This window comes from Phalacrocorax aristotelis, chromosome 8 (assembly GCF_949628215.1).
Source record: "Phalacrocorax aristotelis chromosome 8, bGulAri2.1, whole genome shotgun sequence".
NCBI lineage: Eukaryota > Metazoa > Chordata > Aves > Suliformes > Phalacrocoracidae > Phalacrocorax > Phalacrocorax aristotelis.
In genome coordinates this window covers 9,773,278-9,799,806 of record NC_134283.1, presented here as the reverse complement: position 1 = coordinate 9,799,806, position 26,529 = coordinate 9,773,278, and the positions used below count along the sequence as shown (strand labels likewise).

At 38.8% G+C, this 26,529-nt stretch overlaps 1 long non-coding RNA gene across 1 annotated transcript; it reads right to left on the bottom strand.

Moving 5' to 3' along the window:
* Positions 1-203: 203 nt before the first annotated feature.
* Positions 204-26,529, bottom strand: LOC142060738 (uncharacterized). The gene is made up of 5 exons (XR_012661899.1): positions 26,441-26,529; positions 25,337-25,415; positions 15,377-15,650; positions 7,305-7,549; positions 204-279 (listed from the first exon to the last, which is right to left on the bottom strand). It is a non-coding gene; the product is annotated as an uncharacterized LOC142060738 (long non-coding RNA).

Below are 26,529 nucleotides of genomic sequence, written 5' to 3'. Positions count from 1 at the left end.
TATCCACTAGAAGGCGAATCTCATATATAACAGGAATTCTGAGATTTACTACCAATTACTTGTTTAAAATATAAGGTGGTTGGCAACAATTACGTATAGAGTTGAGTTTTAATGACTTTTCATGAAAATCATACCAACTAATTAAAACCTACTAGTATATATATTCACCTCTAAAGTTTTGAAGATGGCATGGCTAATAGACAACAATGGACCCAACTATCAACATGAAGTCTTGTATCAAGTAGGCACTATATTTCCAGGGTACAAGAGAAAAGTAAGCTGAAAAAGTGAATAATTACAAATTAAAATTATAATTAATAAACATTGTACCAATGTTCCTATCAGTCCCCTTCACACAGAACATTTTTGCAACTAGCTAAAGCAAGAAAGCAATTAACAGCAATTATGGGATATGCAAGTGAACATCTTATGATGTCAATACTAACAAATTTTTGTAATCATCAACACTGACCTTAAAAATAAATAACACAAATAAATAAATAAATTCATACATAGACATCGTGACACCATTCACAATTCACACAACTCTGTCCAAATGAAATGAGATCTGGGCAACGTACTGGAAAACAAACTCACTGAAGGGGCATAAGCAATAGTTTCCTCATGGTGTGCAGAATGATTGAGACAAAAGTGGGTTTCTAAAATATTCACAATGTGAGTACATTAAACTAGGCTTCAGCTAATGAGGGAGAAGATGCTGATTTCTCTCTTGCCTACTTTCAAGTAGTACCTTCACAGATTTATTTTTAATTTTCAACAATTGTCATATGATTTGCAAAATTATTTTACAGAAAATTACATGACATGAAATTAATAATTTGTGACACTGATAAATATAAAGATTATTAGTTAGCTGTCTATGTGCTAAGTGAATATTTAGGAATTATATTTTTACACTTTCAGCAAAGTTCAAAAACTTAGAGGACAGTGAAGTAAGCAGAAGTGGGATCAAGGGCTGTGTTACCAGTGTTATTACACAGTTAGCTGTTACTACAAAAAAACCAAGGAAATAAGGATAAAGAATTGTTCAAGCACGTGTCACCTCCTCCTCTAGCAATATTCCAGTCTTTGCCTTCTGGCCAGTCCATGATCACTTCCAAGATTCCTGGGCGACTGGGGTTTCCTACTCGAGCCCGCTGGGTGATCAGTGCAACCCATTTACTCCATGTAGCATCAGTTGCATGGTGTGTGGAGGGGATGTACCCTCTGAACATCCAGCCCAGCACTGGCAGTCGGGGTGCCAGGAGCAGCTGTGCCTCAGTAGCAACCACTTCTGAAGCAGCTCGGACCCCTTCATATGCTGCCAATATCTCTTTTTCAGTTGGAGTATAGCGGGCTTCGGACCCTCTGTATCCCCGACTCCAAAACCCTAGGGGTCGACCCCGGGTCTCCCCATGTGCTTTCTGCCAGAGGCTCCAGGTAGGGCCATTCTCCACAGGTGCTTTTGCTGCTCATTCCTGGTTAGGCTCACTTTGGCCTCCAATACAGTTAGCTCTTGGGATCCCCCTGTCACTCCAGCGATGCTGATGGGTTCTGCCCCTATATAGTTTGATGGCATTAAGGTGCACTGTGCGCCGGTGTCCACTAAAGCTTTATACTCCTGTGGGTCGGACGTGCCAGGCCATCGGATCCACACAGTCCAGTAAACCCTGTTGTTCCTTTCCTCCACCCGGCTGGAGGCAGGGCCCCTCTAGTCCTGATCAAGGCAGTCACAACTCACTTCTTGTAAATGTGAATTAAAAGTCTCTCTATTAAGATCAGAAATAAAATCAGTGCTTCTACTCCTCTGTCTGGGGACCTCGTCACAGGAAACAAGCAGCAACTCTGCTGGAAGAACTCCCCTGAGTGATTGTTTTTCCCTGCATCTCATGTACCCGTGCCTTTAGGGTCAAGGTAGATTTTCCATCCCACTTCCACATGTCCTCCCTGTGGTCACACAGGTAAAACTATAATGTGGCCTGTGGTGTGTATCCTCTCTCTTCAGCAAAGGGATGCTTACTCCTAATGGCTGAGATACCGATCTGTTCAGGTGAGGAGTAGGACATATCTTCTATGAGCTGCTGAACCTTCCAGGACAGTTTCTGCACAGCCAGGATGAGGGAGGAAGAGATATTTGTGTCATAATCCTGGAGTCTGTCAATCACATGCCCCATGTTGGGTGCAAAAAGGACTGTTGTGGTTCAGCCCCAGTCAGCAGCTAAGCACCACACGGCCACTCACTCATTCCCCCCACACCAGCGGGATGGGCGAGAGAATCGGAAGAGCAAAAGCAAGAAAACTCATGCGTTAAGAACAGTTTAATAATAAAATAGTAATAGTCAAAAAGGCAATTATAATAATAATTATGATGATAATAATAATAATAATGATAATACAATGAAAAGGAAAATAATTAGAGAGAGAAATGAAACCCAGGGGAAAAGGAATAAAAAAACCCCACAAGTGATGCAACCACTCACCACCTGCCGATGGACACTGCCAGTCCCTGAGCCATGATTGCAGCTTCCCCTTGGCCAGCTCCCCCCAGTTAACATACTGGGCATGACATCACATGATATGGAATAACCCTTTGGCCAGTTTGGATCAGCTGTTCTGGCTGTGCCCCCTCCCCTCCTGGCTTCTGGTGCACCTGGCAGAGCATGGGAGGCTGGAAAAGTCCTTGACTAGCATAAGCACTACTTAGCAACAACTAAAACATCAGTGTGTTAACAATATTATTCTCATACTGAGTCCAAAACACAGCACTGTACCAGCTACAGTGAAGAAAATTAACTCTATCCCAGCTAAGACCATGACAGTACATGAATGCAACACCAGTACCACCACTGCATGCATTGGTACATATTATAGAAGAATTATTTTAAGAGTGAACATTCTTCAAACTCCACAGATTGTAGCAGATTGATAAAAGAGAATACCGTGGTGTTTTCAGTATTCCCTATATTACAATAATGTTTTATGGAAAGCAAACAGCAGGATTTTATGGGTCGTCAATGTAGCTATTTCTTATTGATACCTGCCATAAGTTACAAGAAAAATAAGGAAGCTGCAAAGTTTAGTCAAGAGTGAATTTGGTCAGTTTATTCCAACAATTACAGTTCCCAAGCTTTGTGCCATCTGTGCATACTACACAGGAAAACTAATAAAGTGGCTGCTGGGTTGGCAGCTGTAATGTATTTTCACTAGTGGGGATCCCTCCCAGTGAGGGCTACTGGGCAGATGCAGTGTTTCCTTTCCTTTGGGTTGTGGTGCCGACTTCTTTCTTGTGAGAGTCTAAAGAAAGACGCACGGTGAACTCATAAATAAATGAGAAGCAAATCCACTGCCACTGGTACAGAGCATATAACGGTCAACCACAACTCTATAGTGAATAACTGCAGTGTTTTTGAATGGAGTGTGTTCCAGATTTGTCTCAAGTATCAGTTCACAAGCTTTTCTTCTCCATATCTGTTTCTAAGGAGGTGACAAGTATGCAATCAGTGTCTATCCTAAAATCATAATAATCATTCCCAGCTTGAGGTCTGACCCAAAACCAGCTATAACATCTACTTGGTGTTGAGTCAGCTACTAAGCCTGAGTCAGTGGCTGCCTCTCAGCATGTTTTGCAGCACAAAGGGAATGTAAAAGCTGGAGTATCCACCCTCATCTATGCTCTGCTCTGCCTGAGATCACCAACCTGAAAGCCTGAAGTTAGGCTTCTAAATGAGTATTTTGCCACTTTGCTGATGTCTTAATCTGTTTTGTATCCATTTTATTTATTTAGGTGCCTCTTGCCAGTATTTCTTGTGTCTGTCAAGAGCAGATTACTGACAGACAAGGTTGGTCTCTTATATCACACACCAAATACCAGAGAAAGTAATCTTCTAGAAACCTCAGGGTCTCAGGAGCCCACAATCGCTTTTTATCCACTTAATTTCCTATAGAAGATGGAAAGGGAAATTTATAAATAATGTTCAGTCCACTAAGAGGAAAAAAAAGGTAGGTACAAAACCAGCAAAATATCTGATCTAACAAAAGCAGGAGGATGCTAACAGCTCCCCCTAATACTGCCCTACTTCAAACGGAGCTGTGCTGCCAGCATAGCCCTCAGGCAGCCCCAACAATATATGTAGTTGTATAGTTTGGCCATTTCTCTGGCTAACCTGCTTGTAATTAGGCACTTTTTGTGGGTATCACATTTCCATGCCACTGGCCTTTTTTCTCCCTTCAGTTTTTCTTTTGTATGTTCCATATGATTTAATGAGGCAGCACCTTTTTCTTTTAAAAACAAATTAGGTGTTATAAATTAACCATCCACAGCAGGCCTCACAGTTGTCAATACTTTGACAAGAAACCCTCAGTTCTTATAAACAGTGATATGAAATCCAGCAAGAATTTTCAGGATGTGCAGTTCTCTCCTACATGCTAGTCTGAATTTCATTGTCATTTGTGTTGCTCTAAAGAAGCCTCATGACACAGTTTATTGACAAGAAGCAGGAGTGTATGGGTGAGCAACCTCATGCACACTCTCTGGTGACCCCCTGAGTTGGGGACCCTGCAGAGATGCTCAAGCTGGACCCCGATGAGTGGGACAGCAGCATGGGGAGGGGCTGCACAGCACTGGCACTCTCAGTGCCCAGATGGCTGCTGGCTCCCAGCATGACAGGGAGGGTTGACCCAAGCAACAGCATCAACAGACCAAAGGCTATAAGGCACATTGCCACCAACCCAGCAAAACAAGCCCCAACAAAGATTGATCAGTGCAAGTCAAGAATAGGGACTTTCCTAGGAACTACTCATCTTTACCTACAATACAGGAGATTGGGAGTATAGGTGCACTGCTGTCAAGGTGTGTTTGCCTATGGTGATGGTCACAGGTTGGAGATTAAGAACAGCTATCATGTCCACGCAGCCTATATTTCAGATTCATTCCAAATGGCCAATATTTCTGATCAGAAATTTTAACCCTTATTGTAGCTTTTCTCCTAAGCAAAATTTAGACTTGCCTCTTAAAGCACATGACTTATTTTCTATTCCACCTTGAACCTTACATGAGACAAACCATACTGGAAATTAAAGTCAGCCTCAAGTTCACAAAAAAATTAATAAACCCTCAACTTAACTGTCAAAGTTAGTCCTAGTTTAAAGTTTCCTATTGTAATCCTTGTCTGACACTAATCTAAATATTTTAATTACTTGCTCTGTTAATAGCAGCTTACAGGCTCAGAGCAGTGGACTATACACTCCAGTATGCTATGTTGTTACTTGCTAAATTAGAAAGTAATCCTCTGATCTGCATGAAATTAAATTTATTTTTAATGAAATTTTAACCAAAATCTTTCATCAGAGATCACATACACTGAATGTTTTAACTTTCTTTTCTCTAGATTTTTCAGCATACTCACATTTATCTTTGTCTCGTAGAAAAAAACATGGTTGCTAAATAGCACATTATCTGACTGTGTCACCCCAGATGTTGGATATCTCCCTTCTACCTTATCAAAGTCAAAATTACAGTTCTTTCCTCAGCAATCTTCATGAATTTGCACCTTGCTACTTATGTTTTCTGCCTCTTCTCATTTCAAAATCAGATCTGCTCACAACTTCAGCTTCTCTCATTTATTTCTTCCTTTGTATAACTTCTTGGTACACTGAATCAGCTGCATGAAATTGGTTAACTTCCGTTGCTCTAAGTTTCTGTCCAATACAGCCAATATAAAAACATTGAAATATAGGTGACATTTTATTCTGCTCCCCTCCTTTTATTTCTAGACAGCAAACATCAGGATTTATTGGATGTTGCCAAACACTTTTTAGGTGTCACTGTAAAACAAAATGATTCATTGATTCAGCAAACACTTACAGCAAAATGACTTTCCATAGCATTTTCAAATGGCTTTCTCTCCATCAGAGTGAACACATACTAGGAAAAGCAGTGAAAAACCATACAAAATACAGTATATTGTATGTCCACATGTGTACGCACAGACATTTCATACTTAGAAAAGCACTGACAATTGCATATCCTCATATCACAGAATCACGTATGACAGGCTACTGAGGAATGCTGCTGTATGACACTATAGGATAACAGTCTCTGATTCTCATTTCTCTAAGATAGGAATCAGCAGGCCATTTAGAGCATTTTCAGGGAGATGCATTCCTAGCTCAACAGGATTGCTGATGATGAAGCAACATCGTGATGTAGATAGAATTGATTTACGTATTAATAACTGAGCTAGCCAACATTTCTACAAAGAAATGATCAGCTTCAGAAAGTGATCAGCTTTAATGTACGAAAATACATGGACTGTGGAAGCAAAACACGAAGCAGAGAGCTTAATGAATTGTGTTTTAAAATCTAGCCTCTTGTTTCTTCAGCAGTGTTTGATACAAAGTTGTGTTCATGTTAACTTCATTTAGGTTAGCTAACAAATTATTTTAGTTATTGCCATCATCATCCAATGCTATGCAGAGCAAAACAGGACATGTGGCAGTGGGAGATGGCAGAGGCAGTGAGGAAGATGGGGATACAAGTCAAAGGCCATACTTCCAGAACACAGGAAAAGGCTTTTGTGTGTTGAAGTCCAATGATGTATAATCACTTAACTGTAAGACTAAATAGTTACAAATATTTGCTAAACTATTACCCTTTTCTTACAGTGTCCCATTCCCTAGATGAGGTTATCAATCCTGTAGTAGAGCCGCAAGGCGGAATTTGTCAGGCCACTTAGCTTGCTGAATCTGTCAATCCACTTTCCCTGCAATAGCCAGCAGCTGAATTTCTATTTCGGCTAAAGCTGGGTTCAGCTTTCTTGCCGTGAAGGAGCAGAGCCATGTGAGTCGGCCTGCGGCCAGCCCTGGAGCAGTGCTGGATGAGCACTGGAGCAGCCGAGCAGGGGGCTGGAAGCCACTGCTGCTCCGTGCCTGTCAACGGTTAGACTCGGTCCTATTTCCTGAAATTCATTCACTTTCAGTGAAACAGACTCCCAACACCATGGAAACATTTAAACCACAGGAGGATTCTTATTTTGTGCTACAAAGACTGTAATAAATGATAGACTGACTATTTTCAAGACTTTCAGAGGCGACTGAATAAACTTAGAGTAAAAACACTTCGACTCCCAAACCTGGTTTACATGTGCAGGAATATAAACTACATTAAAATGCCTGACTCAAAGCTCATTCTTTCCTAATTCAGCTGCACAGTCACAGAGCTCCTAATAAGTAGTTTATTGGTCATAAAAAATGGCTATTAACATTGCAGTAATAGATGTTATTAAAGTAATAAATATTCCACTTACTATGCTTATGTCTCACCGAAGTTTAAGACTGTTTCAGAGATCAGATGTCTCATTCTTCAGCTTGCTGTTACAGCATAAATGGAAAGTCCTGTTTCCAACAGAAACTTCGTTGTTGCTGAAGTTTGATACAGTGATGAAGGAAAACAGATCACGGATGCTGATGGCAAAACTGTACCTGAGAGTAAAGAGCTATCACCTCTTTCTCTCTGGGAAGTTGTTCTTTGGTTGTCCAATTCTGGGATTCTCTGAAAGTAAAATTAAAAAATAAGAGTTTCAGCTGTACACTGAGTGATATTTTGCCTTCCCAAATCTGTCATGGACTTCAGAAACTCATGGCAACCACAAGCAAAACAATATTTTTCTAGTTATGACCACAGGCCACTGCTATTCTTTCATACGTATGTATATGTATATAGTAACGGAGTGTTAGGGTACCCAGGATGTGTGAGACTGATTCAGCTCCTTCTCAAGGGGCCTGAGACTCCTGTGTGTTTCGACACGCACATACAAACACATACCAAAAAGCCTTTGGAAACGAACCTAATGCATAATTAAAAGGTAAGTACTAATCCCCTGCCAATGGTGTAAAAGGGATGACAGTGTAAAGGTGTGAGATGAGAAGGAATCATAGCCCCTCTCATACCTTTAAGGAAGGTGACAGGTGTCACTGCTTTCAGTGAAGAGCTCTGTTTTACAGGACTACGGCATGTGATTGCCAAAAATTCCTATTTGAATCAGAATAGTCCTTTATTGGAAGATAAGTTAGAATGACTAGGGTTTTTTTTAATTTAGTTTTGCTTACAGTATTAGATAGTCATAGCCTTTCCAGACATCTCAAGTCTGTAATGCTCTCGCTATGCAAAAGCACAACTGCACCTATCTAGGAAATTTTACAAAAAGTAAAAAAAATCTAGTCTTGCCAGCATGTGAAGATTGAACCAATTTAAAAAGTGTTCAAGAATGAGATGGCCAAATTCCTATTCAGTCATTTCTGGATCTGATTTTAATATCTACACAATAGCAGAAAATGTATAATTTATGGAACACACCATTAAAGATGGGGAAAATGATGTGTGACAAAGACCCAAAGCCTGACCATTTAATCTGATGCAATGGATTTCAGTAACCAAATGCTAGTCACTCAGCCGTTGTGTGTATTTCAGCCACATTGGAAGACTGTGGAGTTCATCGTTTCTAATTTTTAAAGTAGGTTAGAGCTGCCACATCGTTAAGACCTTACAATTATATCTGAACAATAAATTGTATTATTAATAAGGTGGTTATGGCCGGTGAGTATTAGATATTGTTGTTTGTGATTTGCACTTAAAGAGAGATTTTAATCAAGTTTACCATTCTCAAAACTCTGTTTTGCATTTAAATAAGCATCCTTAAAGATTGATCTGTTTTGCTCAATTATACGATGCCTCATTCTGAAGCCTAGGAGTAATTTATAATACAGACTGTGAGCAAGGAATATGTATTGCATTGTACTTAATCTTATCAAATTTCTGCTGATTTTTGATGACAATGTCTGTTTATCATAATTATTATGACTTGTCTGGGTTAATAAAACTTGAAAAACTGTGTGGGAATTAAACCAGTGTGGAATGTTAAACTTACTATTTATGTAAGGCTATCTGATACCAGCTGTCCTTCACGGGTCTGTGAAGCCATTTTTCAGTATTTTCTCTTGTACCACTCTTGTTAAGTAGTTCAAGTGTATAAAACTCCAATTTTTTAGGCATGTATAATTTGTATTATGAACTCTCACAGATGAAAATATTTTAAAATATAATATTGGAAATTAGGTATAATTTTTCTATCATATTTGATAGAAAATTTTTGTTTTGTTGAAAATTACCTGGTCTTCATTTGCATTATGCTGTAACTTTAATAAAATAGTGTCTTTGCCTTAGAGCTCACGTGTAGATAACTGGTTTATAGTGCAAAAGAGATTGCTTTGTTCATTTAGAGTCATAATTAGCTTCTACACAGTAAGAAGTAAAAGCATTTTCTGTACTGGTTCCATACTATACCATCGTTTCTAAGAGGTGCTTCCTACTAAAAGTGCATTCAGTAGGAAAGTATTTCTGAGATTAACACACAAAAAACTTTAAAAGCATGAATCTTGGCTTAAATACCTTTCAGAAGATGCAAAATACAAATGACTGCTTTTATTTGGAAGGAATTTAAAGCAACCACTTTTTAAGATTATACCAAGGGTCTTTTGCGACCTGAAATAAAAGCCCGTGTTTGCCACATTCTTTGACACAGACCCATATTGATTTGCCTGAGAGTTAAATTTGTAGGCAGTGAGTAAGTTTTCAATCCAAAACCAGGTCAATGATTCTCCAAAGTAACAAGAATGTCCACAAAACTATTGCACAGCAGTGAAAGGTGGACAAAATCCACTTCACAGATTCCAGCAGAAGCAATAAAGGCACATGAAATTCTCAGACAAAAAAGGGAACGAAAATGTTCAAAGAAGGTTGAAAAAACTATTCAATCTGCAGTGCAGGTTTTCTCTTTGAATACCAATAGTATTCCTGACCAGGCTGAAGTCCTGCTTCTGTCATTAGTGAGGCTAAAAAGTTTGGGATCCCCTCTTTTTGGCTCTGGCTCCGATTATATTGTGACCATTCTCACATCATTCTTCAGTTCTACGTTTGTCAGTAATAGCATCGGTCATCTTCAGAGATATGGCATGAGCATTAATTTCCAGGGTAAGACACATGAGCTTTCTGATAATAGGCACACAGTGGAAATGTAACACAGTATTTCTGCTACAAGAATGACTTTGGAGTTAGAAGTGAAGAGACAAAACCAGTGTTAAGTAAGTTCATACTAAAGTCAATAAACTATATAATGACAAGAGCTAGTGTTGTTCTATTTCACAGTTCAATATAACATAAGCTTTTGTTGCTTAAAGGAGGACTTTATTGATGTTTACAGATAGACTTTATGGCTTATTTGTCACCATGAGAGCCTAAATGCATCTGTCTCAGTTTCTGCTCCGGAATGCCTGGACCATACACAGTCTATTTTCATACCAAAGAGAAGAAAAAAAAAAATACAGTCTAAAATTCCTGTACCAAAGCAACTTTAACTTGTTAAGGTAATTGTCTTGCAATGATTGATCTAGTCATGTCAAGATAATAAGGTTTTTATGGTCCTGAGGAGGATTTAATCTAATTTTTGGAGGGATTCTGATCTCACTGTTGCTGCTTTATCACTTTTAATCTCAACAGTTTTACTTGAATTTGCTCTGCAAAATTCAATATACTTTTAGTTGACAGCTGAAGACATAGAATAGTGTTTTTACACTAAGTTTTCCTGTGTTGCAACTGTCTTAAATCTTGTTATCATTACTCTGAACAAATCCAATTATAGAGTTATTTTGCTACATTAGATAGAGAATACTCAGTATAATTTCTCCAACACAATAAAAGTACCTCTTAAAGAGAAAGTAGTAACCTGATTTTGAACAGAAGGTGGCTGCTAATGGTGTCTTTAATTATTTAGTAGCAGATCATTTGTGATTTAAAGAAAAGTTATCTAAGACTTTGTGTTCTTCTTCAGTAGAATATACTTAAAGTTTTAGTGATTAACTTTTCTAAGTATATGAGGGTAAAATAAAGTCTGTATTTTAAAAAAAATTGTTTAGCATTGTCTTCCTCAAGTCTCAGTTTTAATGATAATATTTTTTTTAATTCCCTGAGACAAAATGGACAATTACCACAAACTTACTAATAGATAACACATAAACTTTGATTTGTTTACACTGATCATGGTGCTTTAGGCACCTAAATACAGTGTGAAGGAAAAAAAATGCACCACACAGCTGAACTGAAAATGAGAATAAAACCGCTATGTCAATTGGAAACAACTCAGGGCAGGGACTGCCAGAGCTGTTGCATGTCCCCACATGGTGAGTCCAGGCTCACCAACTGGTATTGGTGCCAGCTATATATTAAATAATTAAATGCAATAAACCTGCAACCTGTCCATTTCCTCTCCCTCCTGGTCACAGCCCCAGGGTGTGACCCCGTGATCCCTCTGCCCGCAGGAGTGCGCGTCCCTGCAGAGAGCTGCTTCCCCATAGCTCTACTGGTCCGTAGCTGCAGAGCTCCTGGGCCCCTGCCAGGGCTGACAAAGGCCCCTGTGCTCTGCCCGCCAGCAAGTTGTATCTTCTCCCCCATAAACAGGGGAAAAATACTTAGTCTACTCTTCTTCCAGGATTGTGTTATTTGTTGTATTTTCTTTTTGGCTCTATCCTCTTTTACTATTTTTAGTTCTTAATCTTATTACTTCACACTTCTGTAGAACTGAGCTGAATAAGCTACTTATCCAGCCTCTAAGCTGAATCTATCCAGATCATTTTGAATTTATTTGCTCTGTTCCTCCGAATTTATTTTATCTTCCTTTCCCAATTTGATGTCATTGGCAAATTTAGGTCAGTAAATTATAAAGTAAACAAAAATGGTCCTAATGCTGTGCTTTCAGACATTTCTTTTAACTCCTTCCTGAACTATTTTTTTATTTCTAGTATTTGCTCTTTCAACTCAAACTAATTCCTTGGGAATTCATATGCCTTTCTGTAACAGAATGCTTGCTCTATTTGTAGATCAAACATTTCTCCAAAAATCTACTTTAAACTAAGTATCACATTTCTCTCTTTTTCATCACCTGGAGATGTATTGTCATATTCTTCAGAAGAAAGAAAAGCCAGAAGTCACAGAGAGCAACATCCTAAGCTGAACTCCATCATGGGTCTCTTTTTGGTCTGGGCAAGTCACTTGAGCTCCCTCAACACTCTCCCAGGAGAGGAATTCCCCATTTTGAGGATTATTTTTCACTAAGCACTTACAAGGTTCTGCAGACATGGTTAACATGTCATGCAGAAGCACAGTCTCTGTAGTTTTCAACCTTCAAATCCATTTGTTAAAATTTTTTGGCTCCTGATTTCTCAATACTTTCTCGTTTTAAGTTTTTTGGTCATCAACATCCCCTGGCTTGCTTCTTCTTAAATAAAACATTCTCCCCTAGGTGGTATGTTGTGAGCCGACAGAAAGATGCTGTCATTTGACTCACCGTGACATCTTTCAGAATACTGTGAAATTCTCTGGTGTTTTCAAATATCCAAACTATGTTATGTAACTATATTTCCAGTGCAGCTCCCAAAATACATCAAAACACTTGTTCTAAACTAATATTAATTTTGTTTTCAGTTTAGAATATTCTCTTATCTATACCGATGTTCTTAATTCTGACTTCTTATATGGGAGTTAGCACTGAATGCAGTAACTTTTTCTGTGTGAGCAAATACCCATAAAAGGATCACCTGTGCAGTTTCCAAAAAGAATTTTTAAGCCTTACTTCCTCCATTCAGTGTACTCTGCTGATGGTACCAAGCTGGGAGGAGTGGCTGATGCACCAGAAGGCTGTGCTGCCACCCAGCGAGACCTGGACAGGCTGGAGAGCTGGGCCAAAGGGAACCTCACAGAATTCAACAAGAGCAAGTGCAGGGCCCTGCCCCTGGGGAGGAACAACCCCATGCACTGGTACAGGCTGGGGGCTGACCTGCTGGAAAGCAGCTCTGCTGAGAAGGACCTGGGAGTGCTGGTGAACAACGAGTTGACCATGATCCAGCACTGGGCCCTTGTGGCCAAGAAGGCCAATGGAATCCTGGGTGGCATTAAAAGGAGCGTGGGCAGCAGGTTGAGGGAGGTTATCCTCCCCCTCTACTCTACTCTAGTGAGACCACATCTGGAGTGCTGTGTCCAGTTTTGGGCCCCCCAGTTTAAGAAGGATGTGGAACTGCTTGAGCAAGTCCAACGGAGAGCTACCAAGGTGATCAGGGGACTGGAGCATCTCCCTTATGAGGAAAGGCTGAGAGACCTGGGTTTGATCAGCCTGGAGAAAAGAAGACTGAGGGGGGATCTCATCAATGCTTATCAATATCTAAAGGGCAGGTATCAAGAGGATGAGGCTGGACTCTTTTCAGTGGTGCCCAAGGACAGGACAAGGGGCGATGGGCATGAGCTGGAACACAGGAAGTTCTGCCCCAATATAAGAAAAAACTCCTGTCCTGTGTGGGTGCCAGAGCAGTGGCACAGGCTGCCCAGAGAGGCTGTGGTGTCCCTTCTCTGGGGACATTCAAACCCTGCCTGGATGCGTTCCTGTGCCCCCTGCTCTGGGTGTGCCTGCTCAAGCAGGGGGGTTGGATGAGATGATCTCCAGAGGTCCCTTCCAACCCCCACCATGCTGTGATTCTGTGATTCTGTATGTGGAGAGTTGCAGTCACCAATTAGCATCACTCTGGTGCCATGTGATGTCTTCCTATGTTCCTATGGGGTCGATTACCTCACAGACAAATTTTATGTTTGGTTGGTTGGTTGGTTTGGTCAGACTCCTTGTAGAGAGATCCTTGTACTATTCAGAACCTGAAACATGCAGGCTGTACTGACTGTTTTTAAGAGTGAATCATGTATCTGGCGACACAGCTTTTCAGCACAGAAACTTCCAATCAATCAGTACTTACTGGCATGTTTATGAGCTTTCCTGTGCACCTGCACGTCAGATCAGTAAAAGGTGAGTGGTCTAATGAGGATTATTCTTGCTACCAAAATTTGTTCTTTAAGGGGAGGCTAGTTGCCCCTAATTTGTTATTCCTGGCGAGCAACAGTGTGACACTTGGTTGACACACAGACAAACCCAGCGGTGTCCCCCGCTATGCACTGGCAGTGCTGCAGAAGGATGTTGTCCACACCAGAGTGTGGCCAGCTCTTACTTTCTTTCCAGTACAACAGGGAAGCATGAAATGGCTGGTTGCTGCCATGCTCCGTGCATGGCAAGACATCACTCTTTACTACATGGAGTGATAGCTAGAATGAGCCCTGAGCAGGAGCAAGGGAGTGCCTGGTCCCTTTGACTCCTACCACGCGGGTCCTCAGCAGGTCCATTACTTTCATTTTGCAAATAACTCCAGATACCTGACTTTCTCTATTACAATTAAATAAATGATATCTTAAAAGCTATTACATATAATCCCATGCCCTGTGCCCTTATACAGGGTGCAGGATTAAAAAAAAACTGGGGCTGCAAACGTGAGCAGCTCTGACTGTTCAGTGAGAAAGTACATGCAACTACAGTTACATAATTCACTGTGGCAACTTGGCAGCACTCCCCATTTACTGTATTTACATGTGCCTAATCCCTGGGTTATCAGTAAAATGCGATTCAGCAGCGCACAGGCTACACATTCATGTAGGTATTAGCAAGAACCTGCCTCCTTGCTCCGATTTTTTTTAATTACAGCAATACCCCCTTTCTGTCTTCTATTGTGTGGAGGTTGTCCACTCAAAACCAGTGTGAAGCACTTCTTTTGGAGTGCTGGTACTTTTAGATGGCGAGAGCTTTCAGAGGTGTGAGTAGCACACATGAAAATACAATAATCCCAGCATACCTGAATGCTCTGGTTTAAAACGCTCTCAGTAGAGATCCTGCTTAATAATAAAAAAAATCCTGAGGATTACTTGCTTATGTGCAGGGATTTTTTGTTGTTGTTGTTGAACGTGTTGGAAAATACAGTGGAAAACAGAAGCACTGATGAAGATTAAATGGAATAGAGCTGACTCTGTGCAGTAACTCTGGAGATGCTAAATCTTGTTGCTGGTTTACACAGCCAGGGCAGGAATTACCCTCCACTGCAAGACTCCAGATTGTTTCACGCAGAGCAGCTGAGGGAGCCACAGTCTTTTCTTGCCCTGCTGCAGACCTGCATTCCTTTCCTTTCCCTTCCCTAATGAATCATCTCTCATTACTTCTTGTTCAAGGGCCTGGTTTCTCTCCTGAAGAAGCTTCGTACATTTTAAGAGACAGAGCAGATCTTTGACATGGGAGGCTTTTCACATAAACGCCAGCAGGTTGGTTGGATACAGTTTATCTTAAAGAAAGCGAAGGTATTATGGTACATAGGGAAGTCAGAGACAGACTTCTGATACTTAAAAGGCACAAAGGCATTTGTCACAGCAAACCCAGAGGAATGCTTTTGGTGAAAGCGTACTCCCTACCTTCGTTTCCCCTCCAGCCTGAGCCATCGTGGTAGCTGTCATTTGCTGGATAAGCGCAGGGTTCATCCATGCAGACCCTTGGTGCCCCGCAGCCGTCTCTCGGCTGCACCATGCTGCCAGTGGGACGTTCCCGGCAGCAACTGAAAGATGCTTCATTTCTCCTGCGCCTGCTCTCTCCAGGCCCTGATCAGATTGGCAGCAGATGAACCTGTCAGCCTTGGTAACTTCACTTCTGGGCACAGCACTGGGCAGAGGACATCCATCTGAAACTAATCTATCGGATAGAGGAAAAGGGGAAAAAAAATAGAGTATTGGTGAGTCGTAGGTACACTGTGGTATTTCTAGGTGTACCATGTTTGTAAAAGGGGGGTTGTTGCCTGGATGGGATCTCTTCTCTACAGCTTAATTACTCTCCTGCTAAAGTTATTGCGATTTTTCTTGATTAAAAAAAAGTTATGATGTTTGAAGCTCAAAGAAAGCCAGAGAATATGAACTTCCTCCTTGAGAACTATTGTGGAAATTTATAATTTTTTTAAGGCATTTTTAACATTAAAATATAATTTTCCATGAAAATATTCTGAAATATTGCTACAGATTTTTTCCAAAATAATTTTTAAATATTTCCTTGACCAATACTCTTAACAATTGTAGTCAAAAGCAAAACTTATATATCTTGAGTTTAAAATTAAAACATTTTCTGAATTTTGAAATGCCAGCGGAAATGTTTCACAAGGAAGTCAGTAGCTCTCTAGGATAATGGAGTCACCAAAAGGGACCTACAGGGATCAGGAAACCTCCTTTCACTGAGAAACAAGCTACTTCCAGCTATTCCTCCTGGTTCCAGCATTTCTTTACGCAGACATTTCTTCTTCTAAAACCTTCTAAGACTAGCACAATTACGGCTGAGAATCTGACATTTATTGCAATGGAAACACAAAGTATAATTCAAAAGACATGCAGAGGTAGAAAGTACCAGAAAACAGAGTGTTATTTTTTGGAAGCTCACTGGTTACTCTCCTCAATTCTTTAATATGATCAAACCCCAAGTTGCATCTGGGAGTTCAGCTTTCCCAACCCAAGCAGTTGCACCATGTGATGTCCAACATAAAACTGGGTGCACCCAGAGGCAGAGGATGAGGATCTCTGTCTCAGGGCAATGCTCAGGAAGAGGGGATATCCAGAAGAAACAGCAACTGCTGCAATTAGCTGAACCACAAGCCTCGAGTTTAGCAATCCCACACCCAGAACAGAGGACGTGAAAGAAAGGGAACCACTGGCCTATGGTCCTAATGAATTCAATGATCATTATAGACAACACAAAGCCAAAGTTCTCCAAACTTTCAAACTTCACATACTGAAACCAAATGGGATCAGCATGGCCGTAGCATGTTTTTTTCTCTTGAGCACGCATCTGGCCAAGCCTCTGTGTGATCTAGCACAACCAGACAAGTCAGCCCTTTTCACAGAGAGCCCTGCCTATGGCCAAAGCCGTGTGTCTCAGGAGTCTAGAAGTAATTTATTATTAAGTTTAATTGTTTATATTTAATATACTGTAAATCTTTGTAAAGAATTAATATGCTGGCCAAACCCTAAATGGATTTAAAAAGGAAAGCTCCAGGACTGTCATTAATTGGATGATGAACAGCTTCAAATATTAGAGGACAAATGGTAGCTATGAACTTGCTATGCCACTGAAACAGCACCAGAGATGAGAGGCAGACATTCTGCACTTCTAAAGCAGGAATATTTTGTCACACTGTCATCAGATACAATTTCTGATGTATAGTTAAATAACCTTTACTTTCATCCCTCCAGTGTAAAAGATGAAAATCTTTTAAACGCGGGAGTCCCAAAGAAATGTAAATACAGTGTATTCACTACTGACATTTCAAAAGATTTTACCCCACCAGTGGAGACAGCTATTCTCTATTATCAGGTTTCCTGTCAGTCATGTTGATTAAAGTTGATAAATACTGCAAGCCACTTGGGGTAGGCTAAAGGACACAAAAGAAAAATGTAACTTATTTGAAAAGGACCATATTTCTTGGGAAATGAAAAGCAGAACATATTTGTCTGCATTTCTCAACTTCAAGAAAAGCAAATTCCACTGTTTAAATGTTTGGGTTTTGTTTTTGGTTTTGGTGTTTGTTTTAATTTTCCTAGAGATGGTGCCTACTTATATACTATAATTAATGTAATAGTGCTTTGCATGGACAAAGCAGTGTGGTATGAAAAGTTAGCACAGTTTCTCTGCATTCACACACTATTACGTTTATCTAACTCAGGCAATAAATGACAATTCACTAGACCAGTTCTTGAAATTTGAGGTCCAGTAGTAGCTACATCCTAAGGGAACATGAGTCCAAGTGCATCAGGAACACTGGGATGAGTTTTGCAAGGCTAAGGTGTCAGTCCAGAAAGCAAAATGCTTTTGAAGGCATGTCATATATTGTCTATAAATATTTAATATGCAAAAGACAGATCAGTTTGATATAACTCATAGGGTCAAATCAGTTATAAAGATCCTGACTGATATTGCATATGCATTATTTTTAGTCTTCTAAAATTCTTCAGCAGAAGTGGCTATTAATTTCAGAATTAATATTAGAAAAGCATTGATTCCTATTTGTCATCAAGGCAAAGAAAAGGAGCAACACTCCCACAAAATGGACTATGGATAGGAAAAGCTACCTTTTTTTTTTTAGTACAAACAAGAAAAAAGTGTTGTGGTAAAACAGTGAACAAAGCTGGGACAAAAGTAAAGTCTGAATCCAGGAAAACTTCATCAATTATGACTTTCCATTAGACATCAGTAGAAGTACTTACACCAATGTAGTGGAGCATGTGAATGTCCGGGAGCAAAAACTTCAAATCACAAAATATTTTCCATGAAAACTGCTCTCTTTATCTTGTCAAATTTTCCAGAAGAGTACTTTCATAACTTGGCTGGATATTGTAATTATATGAATAGAAAAGACAAAAAAGCTGAATCCAAGTTGGATTTCTTGAAAAAAACCCAAACACTTGAGACAAAGCTGAAAGTTACTCTATGAAAGGAGGCATGAAACTCCTGGTAACTGAATTCTTTTTTTTTTAGTTAAGAAAAAACCCTCATGTTTATAATAAATGACTAATTAAATTCACTATGTGTCTATAAAAGTATTTGATGACCCACACATTTTTGGCTGATAACATGAACTCTACTGCCAGTAAAATACATTGATTTAAGCTCACAGGGGTTTTTAAAAAGGCCTGCAGAGCCTTAAAAAAAAAAAAAGATGTGTGTTTGGAAATTCTGAACTAAGCTCAGTTTGCATTAGTATTTTAAGAACATCATGCATGCATTTACCTTTCTGAGCTTATTGTTTAGCTATATATTTCCTACAGCAGCTGGAGAAGTTGAAAATTTAATGTAATAAAACTACATTAAATTTCTGACAAACCGTAAAAGAAAGAAATCCAGTCCTACTCCTGTACTTCTTTGGCACAAAGCTGAGGGTTTTTTAAAATGAGGTTCTTTTAAAGTGCACAGAGTGCCAAAATAAGTGTGCCTATTGAACAGTCTCGCAGTCTACCACCAGAAATCTGGCTAACTGAGAAAACTAATATACCTTTTACAGCAATTTTAACACAGCTACCTTGGATCTACTGACTTGTTCGTTATCTTATCCATCATAAGATACTAAGATGGAACTTATCAATCATAAAATCACACTGCACAGAATCAGATTACAAACCCTGATGAGAATTCTACATATGTGGCTAAGTATGCCATTATAATTAATTTAGTCAGAAAACCGTTATGTGTTAACAGAGGAAAAGACTTTTATAAATCCTGGCATTTTCCTTGGGCTTTAAAGAGTTTTCAGTAAAGAAACATACTACGATGCAGCAATACAAATGGTCAAAAGTCCTATTTTGCACAGACTTTTCTTTATTACCTTTTAAAAATAGGGTTTTTTTAACACACTAATCTATAGTTTTTAGGGGTTTTCATACGATTTAGTTCATGAAATTGCAATGAGAAACACCTGATGACTATCATGAACTGAAAACAGCGATAGCCCTCTTGCAGGTTTTAGGTGAGGCAATGGGTGACCCCATTGCTTCTTAAATCAATAGAAGCCATGTCAGGAAAAGAAATTACTGCAAGATATTTGAGCCTAGATTATCACATCTTTTTAAAATAAACTAATGGGAACTATACTAGCAATGGTAACAAGGTTTTATTTGCTCAGGATTTCCTATATGCAAGCTTGTTTCCAGCAGAAACTGGTAGCTCACACAGCTCTTGACCCTTTATTGTTTATTTAGCAAATTCCCTTTTATATAAAAGGTAAAGGATTTTTTCTAAATTAGAATACAGGAAAAAGAATACAGAAAATTCCAGTGCTGCAATCTAGTAGCCTAACAAAAGAGCTTAAACCGTTCATACCATAGACGCAATATGAAGAGCACCTTGAGTGCTCCGAAGCAATTACGACAGTGATAACTGCAGGTGAAATGAAGCTAAATGTGAAAAATTTAGCTTCATGTACACTTTTCTACATAACAGAATGGCTTCCATTTATCTTACTTCTTTTTCTGTTAGACTGATTAGTTAACTCGCTTCAGAAGCAAAATATGAATGAGCTGACAAATCGTTCCTTTTGACTTTTGCACAGTTCAAGAGTAAATACCAGATTTAACATTTAATCATTTAAAACAGCAGATCTGGCTACAAGTTAAGATGTGAATATATTAACCCAAATGTGCTGTCAGTACACAGAAAGGCGTTTTACCTTTTATGTATACTTTAAATACACTGCAAGGATAAACAGATATCAGCATCTTCATGTTATCCTACATACGACCCTACTGAACTCAAACACAGGAAAAAGCAGGAATTCATTTGTTGTTCAACATTAGAAAGCACAGAGACTTTTAAGGAAAAAAAAGAAAACATCTCAGTGAAGGGCACAGTAGGTGTAAAAATACAAGCCCAAATCTGTGCCTTACTCACCTTTGCCTCCAGTTACCTACCATCACTCTTGTGGATTTTTAAAATACTTGGCCTATCATCATGTACCTTTATTTTTAAGAGCAATCTCTTTGAGGACTCCGTGTATACATCTATTAGTCATATCTCTGGAGACACTTCAAATAAATCCTGATTATGTCAACAGAAAAATAAACATCATTGCCTTGCGTAGATACCTGGCAAGTAGCGGCTGAATTACTCAACATAAGAATCATTAAAAAGAAATCATCAGTTTGCCCAAAATGGGTTTTAAGGATGCATGTAATTCGTGACTGCTTTAATGGCAGTCTGACTTCTGTGTGTTTCATTTTGACACTTACCTTATCAGGTGGACTTTTTAGCTCTTAGAAATTCAGATTTTTTCACAGATGGTCTAAAGTACAAACACAAAGAAGTTCAAAATCCTTTCTGTCTTACGAAGATCTTTACCTTCTGTCTTAAGTTATGATAGGTTTTATAGGCTCTCACATTTCTTTTATTTTTTCTTTGCATGTGTTTCAGACACAGAATTGTGTGCAATATTATACATCTAAACATTTTCAGTCAGCTTTTTACCACAATTTTCAACCTTCTCATTGGTCAGTTGAGCACCAAAGATGAACACCTTCCACATGCAGCCTTCAGCAGGTATAAATCCTTATGTTTGGCATTATCTCACAATTTCAGTAATCTTTCTAATATACTCAAACTACATTTGTCTGAATTTCATGGTAGATCTTATTAACCTATACCTTGTATGTCCAGATGCTTGGTGATATAATTCTTTATTCATCATCCCTGGCATCTGAACTACTGAAGAGTTAAGCCTTCTAAGACTCTTTTCCTCGTTTGCTAAGAATCTTTTGAAAAAGGTTTTGGTTGCAACCCTATTCTTCAATCCCTCATGCATTGTCAAAAGAGCTATTAAAAATCTGTTACTGTTATAGAAATCTACAGGCTATCCTGGAATGCTCTGGAGCTATGCCTTGAATTTAACTTACAAAAAATGCATTCCAGTCTGATTGCTTCAGCCTGTGGTTTTCTGTACCATAAACTGAAAATTCTGTTTCTGTTTTAGACATTTTAACTCTACTCCCCCATGAGCACTGGAAACTGGGCTGACCATACAGATATTTTCCAAGCCTGTGTTCATTTCCTTCCACTATATCTTGCTTGTCCAACTGCTTCTTTTTTTGATCTCTTGCTATTTTTATTCACTTCCCCTGAAACTCTTTTCCCTGACATTTTTAGCTTCTGTAATCTGATATTAAAAAACCAGTTGAACCTGCCTTATGCCCCCTTGTACAGTCTGACTTTTAATATATGTGTACAGATCTCTCACTTCCAAAGCCGTTCAGAGGGGAACTCTTCAACAGGTAGCGCGGTCCAGAGGCCGTCCAGCTAGCGTGGGGAGACGGCGGCTGGAGCTCCATTCCAGCTGACCTACCCTGCGAGCGGCCTCTAGAAAATTATTTTGTACCCTTCTGACTTTGTGTACATGTCTTGAGGATCTTTTCTGTAAATCTCTAGGGACCTGCATTGCTTTCTTTTTTCTTTTCACTAAGAGTCTGTACATTGTTTAGCACAGAGGCCTGTAGGTGTTACTGGGCTGAAGCACCGAGGGAACTATGCTATAAACAGAGAGGATATTTTTGTTCCGAAAACAAGCAGACCCTGTGCCACCTGTACCACAGAATGCACCTAATTCCAGACATATTTTTTCACAGATGATAGCTAGTTGAAAAAGTTTGTACATTACCTCTGGAATGAGCTAAAAAGAAAGCTGTTTCATCAAATATGCATGTACATGTGTATTCAAGATTTTTTTTCCCTCTTCCCCTCACCTTTTTTCTCTTTCAGTGAGGGCTTCAGCTTTTTCTTCTGGAGCCTATGACACAACATAAGAAAGTTGATTTGTGGGACAGAGAGCAAACAGCTTCCTGTGGGGCCCTGAATTCCGCTGCCTGCATTGCCAGGCACCACCACCACTGCTGCACTCAAGATGGGAACGAGTTCTGTTCAGGCATAAGTGGCCACTGTACTGGAGACCTACCGTGGCAACAACAGCCTGCCGATAGATGACGACAAAAATACGGACAGATAGTGTGGGTAAAAAGCAACTGCATTCTGTTCTCCTTTTCCCTTCCTCTTTCCCAGTATCTGTGAAGTTCTGGGTTATGCCAGCAGCAATATTGATCGAACATGACATACTAAACTATACTTAACAGACATAAGATTCCTAGAGCCTCTACCATCACTGTAAAAAGTAGGCACTTCCATGTATATACGGCTGTCTCAAACTTCCCCAAGAGCTGAACAAGCTCAGTACTCTAAAAGACAAGATCACGCTGACAGCTGAGAGACTGGTTGCCTAAATGAAAAAGTAAGTTTAAGCACAATATATTTCCTTGTATTTGTATTTTATCCCTTTACTGCCAGATTTATGTCTGGAAAGATATACTGCTGACACTATTTGAAAAATATATTAATGAATAAGTTTATACTTTCAACTGATTCAGTAAATAGGGATGATGATTACAGAATAAAGTTGTATTTATCAGACTTTTCCAATGACAGACTCTAATTCAGTCAAGAACTGGATTAAGGTCACACTCAGAAACCTTAATCACTAAATTATCCTACCCATAAATTGAAAATGCTGAATGAAATTAAGATGACTACCAAAATAGTAGTATACTGTTGAGAGACTACTGAGGGAAAAGGTTGGTTAAAGTAAAAATTTTGCATTTTGAGGCATGTTTTGGGAAAGAAGAAAAAAAAAAAAAAGAAGAATTAATCCACCCTGATATATGAACCAATCTTGTGTAAATACAATCAGTCAAGAAAATGCATTCACACTAAATTTTATATTAAAATGTCGATACCGTCATAGCCACAACAGATTTGGGAGTTTTAACTGTTTTACAAAAATCAGTGCAGTTTTTACTACCTAAATCTAGTTTTTTGTATCAAAATGACTTTTTCTTTGTGTTGCTATGAAACAATTTCATACTTATGTTGTGAATACAAAAGAATTACAAATTAAAACAAAATATATATTTAGGAAATAATCTTTTTTGAAATGCAACATTTCAAAATTTCATTTTTCAGTAATTTTTTATTTTTTCAACACTTTATAAAATGTTTTTACTTAAATTGTTGCCATAATTACTTAGAGATTCTTAAGGAAATTCTTACTGAAGCATTATTTTGACAACCATGGACAGAAAAAGAACCGTTCTGATCAGCTTCTCTTAAGACAACTTTCGAAAACGATTTTCACTAGAATATGAAGTTTCATACGGAAAAAGTTTCACAGGAAGAAATATACCTTTTTGAAAGTAGAGTTAGATTGCAAAATGGTACCCCAGGGCAAAGGCAGAATTTGCAATACTTAAGAAGATCATTCAGCAGCTGGACTGGAAAAAAACCTATTCTGAAATATCAGAGTGATGGATACCATATTGCTTTTCCACCTTCTTGTCTTGCGTCGCTCTTTTGCATTGCTCACCGTCAAATCTCCTTCTACCTGCTTGATTTTTTTCCTTGTATGTGTCTTTTCTATCAATTAAATCTGATATAACGCTTCATTGTGTTACAGGAATTACACATGCAGTGACATCATGGAAGGAACCAAAAACCAAGTACTTTAATTTCATCTGCACCTAAACAAAAAGTAAGCACACATTTAAACTTCAGATTTAAGTAACTCTCAACACGTGGAGTGTGGTAATGTAGTTTTAGCATATTCTAAATGTGAACACAAGTCTTTAACAAGGAGGTTAAATCTGTAAAGCTGTCCAGCTTCAGGTAGCGGAATCTTTAATGTAAAAGACATGGTATTGTTTGAATTTCATTTGACATGTAATTTGGTATATAATTTAAGATATCAATTTGCAATTTGCTGCGAGAACCACCACATAGGCTTGGTGTTATAATATGCCACCTAAGAAAAAAGTGATAAAGAACTATGTTCCTTCAAATATTTTCATGTGTTGGTTCTGCCCTTGGTCATATTTCTTTACAAATATCAGAAATAGTAAGAAAAAGTTTTCCAGCCCATAGCTATTTGTTTGACATCTTCTACAGTGAATATGTTATATTTTATAGCGGTACAGCTGGCATGTACCTTGATAATTATATCATCTGAGAGCTTTTCTTCACTCACCCAGGTTCATGTTTAATAGGCATCAGAGATTATAGGAATTTTATGATATAATGCAATAAATTATCAAGCCAACTGAAATTGCCAATGTTAGAAATTAACTACACCTTTATAGCAGAGACTCTTGAGGCAAAAAAATGGAGCAGAATGCAATGTAATGGAGACATAAATTTAATACGCACTAAGAATGCATATGAATAATGTCTTTAATATGCTCCTATGTTCATCTAAAATGAAAGCAAACAAAGTAATACATTTTCTAGAGAGGCTTAACATAATAATTTCCTTGAGAATACTAACTTTATCTTTAACCTGTTTTCTTCAATTATACTCATCGGTATGAATTGGGAAAGAAAAAGAGCAATTCTCAGATTAGCTTTTACAATATTTTTTGTGGTCCCAAGCCAAGAAAAGCAAGGCAGGATGCTTTCCTGCTTTATTCCCAAATAAAAAATAATATAATCTATATTAATGTATAATGTATATAATGAACACTCTAAATATGAATATATGTCAAGACCTGGAAAGTCAATGTTGAAATGAAGCCTCTTTCTGTGACAAATGGTGGTATGAAGAATGTGTAGGAATTAGCAAAGCAGAAGAAAGCTTTAACATGCTGATTGCCTTGCTCCTTTCCTTAGCTGGTGAACCTCATCGTCTTTAAAGCTTAAAGCCACCCTAAACCCCTCATCTGTTTACTGTAAAAGCACATGTAGATGCTTTGTGGCAACCCAGCTTCCCTGATCTTTCGGGTATGAGGAAAATCTTTTCTTGACAAATCTCCCCTGCAACTTACTGGGACTGTAGTTCCAGGCACAGCTCCTCTACCAGCGGCCCTCTAGCGCCAGGTTCCAAACAAAACCTTTTCCTTATTCCTGTGAACAATAGAAGAATGACACAAAAATCTATAAACTTCATTTCTAGGAGAATAGTGTTCCAGAAGAAGCAGCAAAGCATGGATAGCTTCCTACCGCTAAAAACTGAAACAATGCAGTGTTGTGGAAAATATGATTAAGGCTATCTGTAAACCACTTTGTCTGATGTGTTCTGTAGATATCCAAATTTACATGGAATGTCACAGAGAGGAGAGGGAGATTTTGTGTAGGTCAAGCTTGTTAAAGACATCAACACTAATATCACAGCAGACAGGTCTCTAGGTCCTGGACTATGCTGGACTTCAACTATATTAAATCAAAGCTGATCAGTAACAAGAATATGTCTCAGATCTAAGGAATAATACCAAAAATATTAAGAATGAAAACAAAGTTAGCTCAGCTCCAACTTCAAGAATATTGAAGTATAATATAAATATGTTATTCTATATATTGTGAAGCAAATTCCAGCTTAAATAGGAAACAACATTAAAGGAAACTGGCCTTACTGTATTATATTTCCTTTAGGGTGTAAGAGAAAAATGAATGCCTTTTTGCATACAGTTAGGTAAACAAATGAGCTATACCTATGAAGAAATACACAGTAATTTTATAAATTCTTGCTTCTTTGTTGAAGAAAAATTTTGTCAATATTGTGGCAACAATAAGTTCTGTGTCCAGAAAGCACACCCGAGCAGTGGTGTACATAGACAGTACGTCTGCTGGCAGTGCAGAATGGATGAAGGAGCTGCTCTGGAGGCACAGCCAAAAGCCTGGCCTTCAAACCACATAACAAGCACTGGACAGCATGTCCTTTACTGTAGTTTACAGGACATTCAAGGTCACATAGCCACTTTCAGGAAGCTCAAAGAATAAGCCATGTCAAGACCTGTACTCCCACTGGAGATCACTTTAGTCATAGCACTGTCTGCAAAACAGGCACAAGAGGAATTCTCAGAAGGCAGCATGATTAAAAAAATTTGAAGGAATACTGACTTCTCTCTGCTGAGGTGTTTGCAATTACCAACCTGATGCGTGAACAGCATAGTTTGGATCAGTCAGAAGGCTGTCAGATATGCAGAGTCTCTGACAGTAGGTGGATTAAAGTCCTTTCCAA